Genomic DNA, 15,984 nt, shown 5'->3' with positions numbered 1-15,984 from the left:
CCCACCAATCAGTGAGAACATGTGGTATTTCTCTTTCTGTGCCTGACTTGTTTCACTTAATATAATTCTCTCAAGGTCCATCCATGTTGTTGCAAATGGCAATATTTCATTCGTTTTTATAGCTGAGTAGTATTCCATTGTGTAGATGTACCACATTTTCCGTACCCACTCATCTGATGGTGGGCATTTGGGCTGGTTCCAACTCTTGGCTATTGTAAAGAGTGCTGCGATAAACATTGGGAAACAGGTATACCTTCAACTTGATGATTTCCATTCCTCTGGATATATTCCCAACAGTGGGATAGCTGGGTCGTATGGTAGATCTATCTGCAATTGTTTGAGGAACCTCCATACCATTTTCCATAGAGGCTGCACCATTTTGCAGTCCCACCAACAATGTATGAGAGTTCCTTTTTCTCCGCAGCCTCGCCAGCATTTATCGTTCATAGTCTTTTGGATTTTAGCCATCCTAACTGGGGTTAGATGGTATCTCAATGTCGTTTTGATTTGCATTTCCTGGATGCTGAGTGATGTTGAGCATTTTTTCATATGTCTGTTGGCCATTTGGATATCTTCCTTAGAGAAATGCCTATTTAGCTCTTTTGCCCATTTTTTAATTGGGTTGCTTGTTTGCTTCTTGTACAGTTGTTTGAGTTCCTTATATATTCTGGATATTAATCCTTTGTCAGATATGTATTTTGCAAATATTTTCTCCCACTCTGTTGGTTGTCTTTTAACTCTTTTAATTGTTTCTTTTGCTGTGCAGAAGCTTTTTAGTTTAATATAATCCCATTTGTTTATTTTTCCTTTGGTTGCCCGTGCTTTTGGGGTCGTATTCATGAAGTCTGTGCCCAGTCCTATTTCCTGAAGTGTTTCTCCTATGTTTTCTTTAAGAAGTTTTATTGTTTCAGGGTGTATATTTAAATCCTTAATCCATTTTGAGTTGATTTTAGTATACGGCGAGAGGTATGGATCTAGTTTCATTCTCCTGCATATGGATATCCAGTTATCCCAGCACCATTTGCTGAAGAGGCAGTCCCTTCGCCACTGAATAGGCTTGGTGCCTTTGTCAAAGATCAGCTGACAGTAAGTGTGTGGGTTGATTCCTGGATTCTCTATTCTATTCCATTGGTCAGTGTGTCTGTTTTTATGCCAGTACCATACTGTTTTGGTTATTATAGCTTTGTAGTATAGCTTAAAGTCAGGTAGTGTTATGCCTCCAGCTTTATTTTTTTTGCTCAGCATTGCTTTGGCTATGCGTGGTCTTTTATTGTTCCATATAAATGTCTGGATAGTTTTTTCCATTTCTGAGAAAAATGTCTTTGGAATTTTGATGGGGATTGCATTGAATTTGTATATCACTTTGGGTAGTATGGACATTTTCACTATGTTGATTCTTCCAATCCAAGAGCATGGGATATCTTTCCATCTTCTTGTATCCTCTCTAATTTCTCTCAGCAGTGGTTTGTAGTTCTCATTATAGAGATTTTTCACCTCCTTGGTTAACTCAATTCCTAAGTATTTTATTTTTTTGGTGGCTATTGTAAATGGGCAGGCTTTCTTGATTTCCCGTTCTGCATGTTCACTATTGGAGAAAAAAAATGCTACTGATTTTTGCGTGTTGATTTTGTATCCTGCTACTGTGCTGAAATCATTTATCAATTCCAAGAGTTTTTTTGTAGAGGTTTTAGGCTGTTCGATATATAGGATCATGTCATCTGCAAACAGGGACAGTTTGACTTCATCTTTTCCAATCTGAATGCCCTTTATTTCCTTCTCTTCTCTGATTGCTCTGGCTAGTACTTCCAACACTATGTTGAATAGGAGTGGTGAGAGTGGGCATCCTTGTCTAGTTCCTGTTCTTAAAGGAAAAGCTTTCAGCTTTTCCACATTCAGGATGATATTGGCTGTGGGTTTGGCATATATGGCTTTAATTATGTTGAGATACTTTCCCTCTATACCTAACTTATAGAGGGTCTTTGTCATGAATGAGTGCTGAACTTTATCAAATGCTTTTTCAGCATCTATAGAGATGATCATATGGTCCTTGTGTTTGAGTTTATTAATATGGTGTATCACATTTTTTGATTTGCGTATGTTGAACCAACCTTGCATCCCTGGGATGAATCCCACTTGATCGTGATGAATAATTTTACGTATGTGTTGCTGTATTCTGTTTGCTAGTATTTTAGTGAGGATTTTTGCATCTATATTCATCAAGGATATCGGCCTGTAGTTTTCTTTTTTGGTTATATCTTTACCTGGTTTTGTTATCAGGATGATGTTTGCTTCATAGAATGAGTTTGGGAGAGTTGCGTCCATTTCAATCTTTTGGAATAGTTTGTAAAGAATCGGTGTCAATTCCTCTTTGAATGTTTGGTAAAATTCTGCTGTGAATCCATCTGGTCCTGGGCTTTTCTTTGTTGGGAGCCTTCTGATAACAGCTTCAATCTCCTTTATTGTTATTGGTCTGTTCAAATTTTCTACGTCTTCACGGTTCAGTTTTGGGAGCTTGTGTGTGTCCAGAAATTTATCCATTTCCTCCAGATTTTCAAATTTGTTGGCGTATAGTTGTTTAAAGTAGTCTCGAATGATTCCTTGTATTTCAGATGAATCAGTTGTAATATCGCCTTTTTCATTTCTAATTTTTGTTATTTGAGTCTTCTCTCTTCTTTTTTTTGTTAGCCATGCTAATGGATTGTCAATTTTATTTATCTTTTCGAAAAACCAACTTTTTGATTCGTTGATCTTTTGAATTGTTTTTTGGTTTTCAATTTCATTCAATTCTGCTCTGATCTTAATGATTTCTTTCCATCTGCTAACTTTAGGTATGGATTGTTCTTGTTTTTCTAGTTCTTTAAGGTGAAGTGTTAGGTTGTTCACTTGCCATCTTTCTATTCTTCTGAAGTGAGCGTTTAATGCAATAAATTTTCCCCTCAATACTGCTTTTGCAGTATCCCACAGGTTTTGGTATGATGTTTCATTGCTTTCATTAGTTTCAATAAATTTTTTGATTTCCTGCTTGATTTGACACTAGCCTTCTAATTGATCCTCCTAGCTCCAATTGCCCCTGTAGCCAGACTTGCAAGTTATGTAAGGAAAGTTTTTTCTTTTTTCTTTTGGGATAAATGTGACATTATTAGCCCATTGCTAAAAAGTGTTCAACAGTTAGTAATCACCTTCAGGTTGAAGACTAAACTCTTTAAGGGGATGAATAAAGCTCAAGTAGTCTGATTCCTACTGTCAGACTCATCGCCATCATAAACTTTTCTGAAAGTTTAATATTTTGCTGTCCTACCAGTAGCTTCCAGAAGAAATCATGACCTCTGAAATCTTTGTGTTGCATGTTCATCTTTTCCTCTGCCTATATCCTGTCTACTTTCAAGATCTGTGAACATGAATAGATTATGTGAATAATTAGATTCAAGATTATATGAATAATCTCCTTGCAGAAGCAACGTTTGATTCCAAAAGAATGAATCTGGTTTCTGTACTATGTATTGACATTGCATGTGTTTACACCTTTATTTTTAGCATTTCTCAGATTATGTAACTTACACTATACTGAGAGCTCATTGAGAGAAAAAATTATGCTCCATCTTGGTATTTTTGAAATCCCATTATCTATCACAGAGACAAACAAATACCTGTGGAATGAATAAAGGAAATGCTTTTTATACAAGATACCTCTCCCCAACTATTTGAAAATAATATCATCATCTTCACTGGTAACACTGTATTAAAAATTCAAAGTTAAAGAATTAGAAATAGTCTTTAAACGAGTCAATAATAATAATTTTTAAAAGCAGATCATTTACAGTCAGAGTAAATGATAGTAAGAAGACACCGCAAGTTTCTTTAGTTTTATTCTAAGAGTTACCCTGTCTTATTTACTATTTAACATCTGCTTAATCTAGCATTCCAGAACTGATTAATCGTTTCATGCTTTCAGAGACATAAAACTACACAGTGACAGTTAGCAACTCAATTCTATGCTCAAATGTGCTTTTTAGTGCAATATTCATGCTTCAAATATTTATACAGCATTTTAGTTTAGCGCAGCACAATTATGCTCTCTATATTGCTAACTGAAAATCTATCTGCTTTCTTAACAAACTTGGCTTCAACTCATGATGTAAAAAAAGCATTAAAAGGAGTAAGGAAACAGGGAGGGTTTTGAGTGGAGAAATAATATGATCTTAGGTTTTAAAAGGATTATTCTGGCTATAGTTTTGAAAATAGCCTGTAAAGAAAGTATACTGAATATCTTTCATTTGCACCTCCAGATTTATTCTCCATGCTTCCCTACCTGTCTCTCTGTCCCAGGAGGTTGCCACATATGAATGGCATTAATTAGCTTCTTTCTTGTGGCTTCTAGCTGGGGATGTCTAATAAAGGTGCATCAGCTACCTCTTGAGTTCAGCCTCACATTCTCCTTTTCAGCTACAAACGAACATTTAGTCCCTCCAGCAGCCTCATGATTCAAACCCAAGCCTTGATATTTAGCTTACCATAGCATACATACCAGCAAGAGCCCACGTGGTATTCCTGCAAGTGCATCTGGAAGTGTGGGAGAAGTTAATGCCCCCTGGACTGATCCTCAAGTAATGGGAGATGGGGATGAGTGATGCATGCTTTTCCCCATCAAAGTTTGGTTGACACATCTAAGAGTCAGGTCTGTATGTTCCTGAGAAGTTCCAAGAAGGATCAAGCCCCAACTACCTCTGAAGAAAACAAAACTCAACAATGCATGCTTGTATTGAGTTTTCTTCTTGTCTCATTTCATTCTTTCCAGTTCCTCTCTCTCACTCCCTGGGTCACCTACTGGAGATACACCTGTACACCTGCACATGAGTACTTGCTTTAGTCTTGCTTTCAGGAAATCCTGAATCTTTGTTCCCTGATGCTCTTCATCCCAGCCCAATGTTCTTATTCCCAGCCCAAAGAACATTGCCTGGCATAAAATAGGTGTTCAATAAGAATGTGTTGAATAGATGAATGAATCAATGGTTTGAAGATTAAAGACTGTTGATTTTAAAAGTTCTCTTAATAGTTTATAGAGTACTAGTGGCTAGTGGCCTATAATACAAGTGAAATAAGAAATAGTCCAGCTTCAGCAGCCCTAAGACTGTATGTGAGTAATAATTTGTAAAAAATGAAGTTCAATGGTAGTTCAACTAAAGACTAAACAAACACTTAACTGTGTAGGTTTATTGCTCCTCTGTATCACAGTTTTGAGATACTACTGGAAGAGCTTATCTTCCTGAAAATCTAATGTCACACCCTTCTGTTTTCTTGTAAGTCATAACTCCCTTCCTTAAAGCCTCTTTCAAGAGTAGGTGCTACAGTTTCTGAAAAGAACGATCTGGCTGTCAGAGGAGAATACATGGCTTGAACTGTGTCAGAATTGTTACTATACAGTCTCAGGCCATTTCCTTTATGTTCATGTAAATGCACAGAGTTCCCATTCAAAGACAATAATAACAGTGTTTTTTGGCTTTCAGATCTCACAGAAAATGTGGGTGTTCACAGGCTTATCTGTGTGCGCCTTCTATCTACTCTCTGGATCAAGCCATTTTGTTCCCCTCCCTATGACCTGAGACTTATTCTTTTAATGCATAATAACTATTTTAAATACCAAAAATGTTTTTATGTTAAATTTTTACATATTTGTGTATATTCAAATGTTAATTACATTTAGGGAGAAAACACTGAAATATTGCTCAAATACAATACACTTCTTTTCTAAATGAAAAGAAAGCACATCTCAGTGCATTATGAGAGTAGCCTCTGAAGCCAGACTACCTGGGTTCATAGCCCAACTCTACCACTTAGTAGATGTATGAAATCTTATACAATTTATTTAACCTTTCTGTGCCTCATTTTCTCATGACAGAGATATAAGTAAGCAATCTTTTAGAATTGTTAAAATTAAATGAATTAATTAGTATAAAGAGATAAGTATGCCATGTGGTACATAAAATGTACTTAAAACCTATTAGCTATTAAATTATTTTTCTTTATTGTTGTAAGCCTATTCCTAAAATCAATTTTTATAATTCATATCTTGGACAACATATATTACTAAAAATAGTAAAACAGAAGGATTTTGAAGGTGGAAGAAACAGGAAAATGGTGGAAAACTCTTCTGGTTCAACTTAGATGTACATAAAATTTAAAAACTGGAAGAATCCATGTAATTCAGTGGAAACTCGAGTTTTTGGGTGTGGAAACTTTTTCTATGACTACCTCAATCTTTTGTTTCTTCTCTACATTTTTCAAGTTTAATTCCTCTGCTGAAATAAATCTCTATTTTGCCTGCACGGTGACTATTAAATACAACAATTGATTGCTGCTGTAATTTCTACTAATGAGCCATAAGAAATTCTCTCTCCTGTCACTTTTACACAGCTGATTTCATCCACACTGCATAAAATGAACACCTTGAAACAAATCAGTGTCAGTTTTTATTAATATGTAGCAGTTTTCAGATTACAGTTATCACAACCAGAAAACATATTTGTTGGTGAAAAGTGAAGATTAAAAAATGATGAATTTCTAAGAATTATATTTCAATTGCAACCTTTCAGGGAAATCAGTATTGGAGATAGTAGAGTGGAAAGAGCAGAGGGTAAGGAAGCAGACCTGAGTTTGATTACCAGCTCCTTCCTCTTACTGGTTGTGTGATCTTAATGGAATGCTGAACCTCACTGGGCCTCAAATTTTCTATCCATAAAACAAAATTCCTTTCCCACTAAATGCAGGCTACCCAGGGCAATAAGGGACCCCATTTTCAACACAGTAAGAAGCAAAATATTCTACTGAAGGTGTGAATTAGGATGTTAAATTCTCAAATACTTGGTGGGTATAGTGGGTACAGAAGGGAAGAAGGCATGGCTTGCAAGACCTCATTACATGGAAAAATGAGGTCCCCAGCCTTTTAACTTGGTTTTGCTTATGCACTAGCTGATCACTGCCACTGTCCTAGGTGACATCTCTTGGATGCTGGGTCCCTGGTCTCCCTAAGTACCCTTTATCGAGGCCTTGTGCTACACTCTTGAGGAGCACTGGCCATCTCACCTTGTTGAACTTGCTTCCCCTTAACTCCTACTTGGTTGCGGACATACAAGGGTTGGTATATCCTCCATCTGGCCCATGATAAGATTGTCAACCTTCAGTTTCTGCTGCAAAACCATTTAGCTCTCCCCTAGCAGGACCCCTGACAGACCGGTAGGCTCTCAATTCAGAATCCATATCGCAAGGGAAATGAGGGAGATTCGGGTGTGCCAGTGAAGTCCTGACAATTCTCCCCCATCCTTTAACTAGTATGTGACCCCGTTTTGTAGTGGAGCCTCTTCACAGGGTCTCCTCCTAGTGGCCCAACTCACTCTGAAACAAGGTAAGTGTTCCACGCTTTTTGTATTCCATTTTATTAAACACTTACCCAAAGATGTCCACAATAATCCATGCCTCGAAGTATTCACACTCTCAAATCTGGGCTGTCCTTATGACTCACAACCAATAAATTGTGACAGAAGTGACACTACAAGACTTCTGAGTGCAAGCAAGGAGAGGCATGGCAGCTTCTGCCCTGGTCTTTTGGAATGCTTCCTCTGGAGAAAGCAAGCCACTATATTAGAAATCTGAGTACCCTGAAATGACCCTGTGAAGAATCCCAAGCAAGGCAGGTGTAGTGGCTACACAGAAAAAATGCTCAACCAGCCCCCACACTTCCAGTCATCCTAGACCAAGCACCAGACATACAGGGGAAGAAAACTTTCAAATACTACAGCCTCCACGATCGTCTGTTTTCACCCTCAATGGAGAACCATCAGGCTGAGCTCATAGTTCCATGAACCAAGAGATAATAACAACTCATCGTTGTAAACAGTGTGCTGTGTTTTCATAGCAACATATAAGCAGAACATCTTCTGTGTAAAAGCCAAAGAGAGAACATTAGGACACAAATCTCTTCTCACACTTGTATCTCTCTTTCTTCTCATATCTTTTGGGCCTGTAAATACGTGTAGCTGCAGTCGCAGTGCTCCTAGTAATCGAGGCAGGGGCATTTTTGTTGGTAGTTGTTTTTGGTTTTGTTTTTACTATTCTTCTTAATAGTAAACTGGTTTCTCCCCTCTATAGTAATAGCCTCTAAACATTTTTGATCTCATAGTTCTCCAAATATAAAGACGTGGAGAATTTATGTGCAAGCGTTTTTTAAGAAAATGCTCCCATGGGAAAAAATGATAAAATGGGGGAAACAGAAAAGAAAAAAGAGGAAGGAGCCAAGCTAGAGTACAATTTTATGTGGTCTTGGGAGTATAGGGTTAGCCTGATCCTGCAGAGTAACTCTTGGGTATAAATTATACCTCAAGGGTTTGTCCTGGCTTAAAATAGAGGAGTTGAGTTTTCCTAATCCTGCCCTGGTTAGTCATTGGCCAAGGGCTTTCTGTGGCGGGGGTTGGGAAGATAAACTCCAAAAACTTCTAGTTGTGGATGACAGCAGACAAAGCAGCTCCAGTGGCAGCCTTCTGAAGAAAGACACAGGTGTATGCTACTGAAAGAAAAAGTAAGCAGAAGCTGGAAAATCAAAAACAGTGAAAAGAATCCAAGAGGATTCTGTTGGCATCAACAGTATCCACTACATCTCCCGATATATGTTACGGTGAGGAAACATAGAAAGGCACTGCCTTAAAATAGCCTATTAGGCTGGATTGTATAGAAATTATCCCAGGAGAATTCTTTTTTTTTTTTTTTTTTTCTCTTTCCAGTTACTCCTAGAAAGTCAGCTAACAAATCAAAAACTGATATAAGACAACTGGGCAGTCAGATAATTTTTATTTTTTCCCTCAGTTGTCCCCTCCTCATTTCTTCCTTCCTCTTCAAGAAACTTCAAGTCCAGATTGGTTGGTATGAACTGAAACAATATTCACATTTAAAATGGTCTTATTTTATTTTATTTTATTTAACCAACTGCTTGTCAGAAGTGAATAGATTGCCATTGGTTTATTTCATAATATGGCCGCGTATAGTATTCATACAGGAAATAGAAGGATCTGTAGGAAAAAGAAAAATTCCTCCCTCCCATGGATCTTTGGCTAGGCTATGAATTAAATTGACATAAGACAGATTAACAGGAGAAAATCACATTTAATTCTATGAGTACATAAGCACGAGAGTCTTACAAAAATATGACTGGAAGCAGGGTTGGATGATTGATGCTTGTATAGCATTTTGAGCTACAGAAAGGAATAGGAGCTTGGGATTTGGGGGAGGGCATGAAGACGTTATGGAAGGGTCAGGGAGGAAATGTGTGGTGAACAAAGATTGCCCTGTTATGCAGATAAAAGTCTCTCAGGTGATAAAAGTTGTCTGGAGCAGCTCTCTTACTGACATGGATTCTTTTGCAAAAAAAAAATTTTCTTTTTTATTTTTTTTGGCTATCTATGAATATTCATAAGATACAAAGCTGACTGTCACCCCTTGTGCCCATGTGAGGGCCATATTCATACTGGCAGTATACCCATTACCACGAATTGCATGTAGATGTAAATTTTCTTTACAAAAAAGCAGTTTCTCAGAGCTACTCCTGTGTTTGCAGTTTTTATAAATAACCTGTTCAAAACAAAACAAAGGAGTATATTCGCGGTGGCATTTTCTGGTCTCCACATAATTATTTTGGGATTGTGCATTCTGAGTCCCAACTTATTCATCCCGTCAATTTCTTGTTATTTGTGGCCTACATGTGTGTTACCTTCAATGAATGGTGTCTTTGCATACATTGTTGAAGCAACTTAAACACTTTGTAAGAGTTTATTTTGTTGAAATGAGAGGGTAAAATCTATAAATCTGCTTGACAGACACTTATTACTGTGATATGTCATAATACACTGAAGATAAATCAACTGGTAAGTACTTGTTGCTTATTATTTTAAAGCTTCTAGGATTTCCTGAGTAGCTCATAAAACACAAGGGAAATAAAGAACAGAATTAGGATACCTATTAAAATCAATATATTAAATATTAGTAAAGTACAGAGTCTTCCTTATTTTTAAAGAAATGTTACATTTAAATAGAGGATCTAGTATTTTCTTTCTATACCCAAACCAAAATATCTTGTGTAACCTCTGGTGTATATATACTCCAATTTTCTTTTCCCTACTCTCTTTCTTCCTCGTTTTAGTCAAACTATAAATAAGCAGACATTATCATCACCCCAATAACTCCCATTTCCCCCCTCCTCGCACCTCTCATAACCTCTAGTCTACTCTGAATTTGCCAATCTAGATATTTCACATAAGTAGAATCATACAATAAATTGTTCTTTTGTGTGAGTGTTTCTTAGCTCTGCAGTGTCTAGAATTATCCTTTATTTTCTCTAGAATGATACATTTTGTTTCTTTGCTGCAAGCTCCACCAGACTTTTTTGCTCTCCTGCTCAAAAAGTGTTCCTTTTCCATGTAATTGTAAATTCAGCACTTTGTAGTATTATGTAAAGTATTATATACTATAAAAATACACATACGTATGCACACATAAATAGAATTTTCCCACAATCTGTCTGAAAATATTGCTATGTTATACTATCCATTATGAAGTGAATTTAATTTAGAGAAAAAAGTATCTTGCTTATAATATTAATTAATGAGATAGCACATTCTACTTAATTTGAATATCTTACTGGAAGCTGAACAATGCCAATCGAGTAATTGTCTTAATTAATAGCTGTTCAGTGAATCACAGTACATAACATTTCATAAAGAATTAAGATAGACCACTGACTGTTTCTTTTTAGTTTTGGCATGAGTTACCAATCATACAAAACCACATTACAATAAATACAAAGTTATACACTCATACCCACATACCCATAATACATAATTCTGTTAATTTAAAACAAAAAAGCAATTATTTTTAATTTTTTTAAGTAGAAAACAAAATTCCTTCTTCCTTTTCTAGCAGTTTTATTAAAAAATTCATTCCACCAACAAATTTGCCTACTCTAGAGAATGCTGATAAACTATAAAAAATAAAATTACTGCCTGTTTTGCTTAGAAAATTTGAGTATAAATTAGAAAGCCAAAACAAAATTTGGTAGTTAGAATACCAAAAAAAAGAAAAATCTCTTTCTTTTTTCCTGAAAATATTTTTGTAGCAGATAATCGGGTAAAAATCAGGTAGAACGGGGAATAAATTTATATAGTTTCCTGTGGCTTTTTTTTACCAAGTACTCAGATGTGGTGTGGATATTCTGATTTTTACAGTAACTTCAGTCATTTGTTGTGGGTCTTTTTGATTGTTAATCTCCATCATGAAGGAAACAGAGACTCAGATAATCCTTTTATGAGTGGTGTGAGTCCAAATTGTTGGTTTCTGTACTTCAAAAACTTTGTGAAAGAATGGAATTAAAAGATAATACAAATCCTTCCATGAACTTTTTGAAGACCTTAATATCACCGTGACAGAACTCTGTGTGGCTTCTAGAGACTGTCATATACTGGGGCAAGAGAATCCTCCCTTCCTTCTCCAGAGGTTTGATATTTGAGTCTGATAAATAAACTGACAATAGACTGATTAGCAAGAGAAAAGGCAAACAAATTTATTACATATAGGGGGGATCATAGGAAGGTGAGTACCCGATAACGCAGTGGGATTTAGAAGCTTATATGCCCTGTTTCACAGGGGTGAGGGAAGTGGGGGATAGAGACAATTTAGCAGCAGAATAAATGATTTTTAGGGAAGATGAGTGGGCCTGAGGAAGAGACCATACTAGGAAAGTCTGTCTGGGCTCTATGTGCGGTGTCAACTCTAGCCTTCTTTCCTGTGATATGTTTCGATATTCCCCCTGGTTGATGAGATGTCTGGGGAAGGGATTCTTATCATATTATCTAGGGAACTCAGACTTTAAGGTAGATAGGGGACCTTCAGAGAAAGCCCTTCCCTGCATTTGCTGTTCCACAGGTGCTCTCTGTTTGAAGTCCGAAGTAACATGTATTGGGATATCGTTTTCTGAGCCCCAACACCTAACTCTGAGTTTGTTCTTTATACTCTTATTTACCTAAATATAATAATGTTTATAGTGCTTACTCTGTGACAGAAAATTTGCTAGATTTTTTTTTTACACCTTATCTCATTTATTCCTAATAACCCTTTGAGGATAGGTATTATCATAATCAATATTATCTTCTTTTAAGGTGAAGAAGCTGAGCCTCAGATGCATTAAGTGACTTGCCCAAGATTACACAGGTATGATTTCCAGAAAGTCATTTAACTGGAGAATAGATTACATCTTCCAGACATTACAATGCTGGTGCCAATGGTTATCAAAATGATGGTGCCAATTGTCTGCCACAACTTCTGCACTTCAACAGATGGTGTACTTAGGTGCAACAAAAATCTGTTTAAATGTATGAATCTCAAACACTTCTATTGTTGTTCTCTAAGAGCAGAAGCAAGTTATGAAAATAGATTGTACTTTGTTAAAAATCCTTTTTTTCCTTTGATTAAAAAAGATCCTCAACAATTAAATTAACATATTATTCTCTGATTGGATACATTATAACCTCTACATTTAAAAAAACTTTTTTAAACATCTGAAATATATAGTATATAGTATTGTCCTTCAAAATATTTCTACATTGTGTAACATTTTCACATAAAATACACAATTTAGGGTTTTCCTGCTTACTGGTGCCCCCTCTCTCTTGCAAAGTAAAATACAAAAGTATCTTCTTTACTTTTATGTTGACCCAGTCTAGCTCCACCTCCAAATTCTGGCCATCATTCACAAAATAGATTCACCTATGAACTCTGTGGGTTTTTCGGGTTTTTTGTTTTTGTTTTTAGCTCCTCTCTAAGATTGCCCTGCTTATTAACGTCAGACTTCTAGCAAACCTTATCAACCTTATCCCAGCAATGATTCATAACACACTCTAACAGCAGTCAGTCAGTAAGACCTTGGAAACATGATAGTGGGGATGAGAAAATCAGGTTAGAGCTGAAGTAAGTGGTGAAACAGAGAAGAAATTTTCTAGAACATAACCTTATAAGAGATCTCAAAACATCACTATGGGACAAATGCATTTACCAGAATTTCTTTGTAAAACAACACTGTGTGTGCTTGGAAGGAATACTTTTAAAAGCTGCCTGGATTTTCTGGTGGAGAGTAGGGGAAGGGAAGAGACACTCCTTCAAGTAGCTTGCTCTTAACTGAATTCTTAGGAAGATAATATTATGTCAATGGCTAAAGATGGCTCAGGCCTGTTGGCGTAACATGACTCTCATGCTGTTTACTTCTTTACAGCAGGCTAGGACCACTAACTCAAAGTCAGCTAGTGCAAAAATCAAATTCTTACAGTACAACTGCTTTAAATACAGTCCAAAGAAACATATTTTAGCCATTTAGAGCCTGCATACTTTACTTACCACATGAGATTTCACTCAACATATACTAACCATAGGTAAGACAAACATTATAGCTGCAAAAAACCTCAAACTGCTGTTGCCCTTTGGAGCTCTCTGTGCACAGATTCTCCACCTTGCTGCTGAGCTACATCACTTAGCCACATAAGCTTTCTCTCCAATTTTCCCTTATCCCTTGGGAGTTCCTTGCCTTATTTCCTTTCTGAGTTGTGGCCTTGAGTCACTCCCCAGAAGGCCTCTTACTAGGAGAAACTTCCATTCTCATGCATTCCTACCAAACAATAAACCTTGTGTTTTGCTGCCTCTTACAATCTTGTCTCTTCCTTGATCAACCTTTAAATCCTCAAACTTACAAAGATGATTCCTGTAACCTAAGATGATTTTGTGTTCTCTAATGAGGATAAACAAACAAACAAACAAAAAAAGGGATGAGATGCACACTCCTTGGGTTCATAGTAAAAAAGAACCAAATTCTGCCAATAGGGATTTTCCTTCTCTGCCTCTCCCCAAATGTCCTTTAGCCTCTTCACCAAATGAGCACTGAACAAAGATTTTAAAGTATATTACTCTGAAGCAGCACCAAAATATTAGCAATTTAATAGCTTGGAGTGCTACTGCTGATGGAGGACACCACAGTAAATCTTCCCAGCCAATGAACAGGAAGCCTGAGGGAAGTGAGTACCTTGGGGATTTTGACAAGAGATCATAGAAATAACAACACAAAGTCAGCCACCATAACACTTCGAACAGAATCAGCCTTCTCTGTACTTCTCTGTAGTACTGGTTCCGTGGCTAAATTCAGGTACGACTTTTTTTGCGTATGCCTTAGTTTCTTTGGGATTATCCTAGTATATCTACTGTTAACATGTTTCTTCTCCAAGTTATTGGTTATGTCTCCTGTAGCAGATATTGTGGAGAAAACTCCACAGTGTGTATACCTCTAATCTTGTTTATGTAGATGAATGACCTGCTGTTATCAGCAGCAAGAAATAAGGGCAGAAAGGTTATTCTCTCTCTGACATAAATGAAGTTTTTCTTTCTTTTTTTAAATATTTTTAAAATTTTAAGTTATCAATATACAATGTAGTTGATTTTCATGTCCCTTTACCAGTTCCACTTTCCTCCTTCCCTCTCCTCCCCCCCACCCCACCATCTACATTATATCTGTTCACTTGTCTTAACAAGTTCAAGGAATTGCTGTGATTGTCATGTCTTCTTCCCCCACAATTGTTTATTAGTTTGTATACTTATGTATTTATTTTTTTTAGTTACCACAAATAAGTGAGAACATGTGGTATTTCACTTTCTGTGCCTGACTTGTTTCACTTAATATGATTTTCTCTAAGCCCATCCATGTTGCTGTGAATGGTAGTATTTGGTTCTTTTTTATAGCAGAGTAGTATTCCATTGTGTAGATATAACACAGTTTCCTTATCCACTTATCAGATGATGGACATTTGGGCTGGTTCCAGCTCTCGGATATTGTAAATAGTGCTGCAATAAACATTGGAGTACAGGTATTACTTTGGTGTGATGATTTCCAGTCCTCTGGGTATATACCCAGCAGTGGAATAGCTGGGTCATATGGTAGGTCTATCTGTAATTGTTTGAGGAACCTCCATACCATTTTCCACAAAGGCTGCATCATTTTGCAGTCCCACCAAGAGTGTATGAGAGTTCATTTTTCTCCACAACCTTGCCAGCATTTATCACTCTCAGTCTTTTGAATATTAGCCATCCTAACTGGAGTGAGATGGTATCTCAAAGTGGTTTTGATTTGCATTTCCCAAATGTTGAGTGACATTGAGCATTTTCTCATGTGTCTGTTGGCCATTTGTATATCTTCCTTTGAGAAATACCTATTCAGCTCCTTTGCTCAGTTTTAATTGGGTTAGTTATGTGTTTTCTTGCTGTAAAGTTGTTTGAGTTCGTTGTATATTCTGGATATTAATCCTTTGTCAGATGCATGTTTTGCAAATATTTTCTCCCACTCTGTTGGTTGTCTTTTCACTATGTTGATTGTTTCTTTAGCTGTGCAGAAAATTTTTAGTTTGATCTAATCATATTTGTTTATTTTTCCTTTGGTTGCCTGTACTTTTGGGGTCATATTCATGAAGTCTGTACCCAATCCTATTTCATGGAGTGTTTCCCCTATGTTTTCTTTAAGGAGTTTTATTGTTTCAAGATGTATATTTAATTCTTTAATCTGTTTTGAGTTGATTTTGGTATATGGTGAGAGGTCCAGATCTTTTTTCATTCTTCATGTGAATATCCAGTTTTCCTAGCACCATTTGCTGAAGAGGCAGTCTCTTCCCCAGTGTAGACTTGGTGCCTTTGTCAAAGATTAGATAGGTGTAGGTGTATGGGTTGATCTCTGGATTCTCTATTTTATTCCATTGACCCATGTGTCTGTTTTTATGCCAGTACCATGCTATTTTGGTTATTATAGCTTTGTCATATAGTTTAAAGTCAGGTAGTGTTATGCCTCCAGCTTTATCTTTTTTCTCAGGATTGCTGTGGCCTTTCATGGTCATTTGTTATTCCATATAAGTGGCAAGATAG

The sequence above is a fragment of the Cynocephalus volans genome, chromosome 6 (genome assembly GCF_027409185.1).
Source record: "Cynocephalus volans isolate mCynVol1 chromosome 6, mCynVol1.pri, whole genome shotgun sequence".
NCBI classification, from domain to species: domain Eukaryota; kingdom Metazoa; phylum Chordata; class Mammalia; order Dermoptera; family Cynocephalidae; genus Cynocephalus; species Cynocephalus volans.
Note: the sequence above shows the minus strand (reverse complement) of the source record.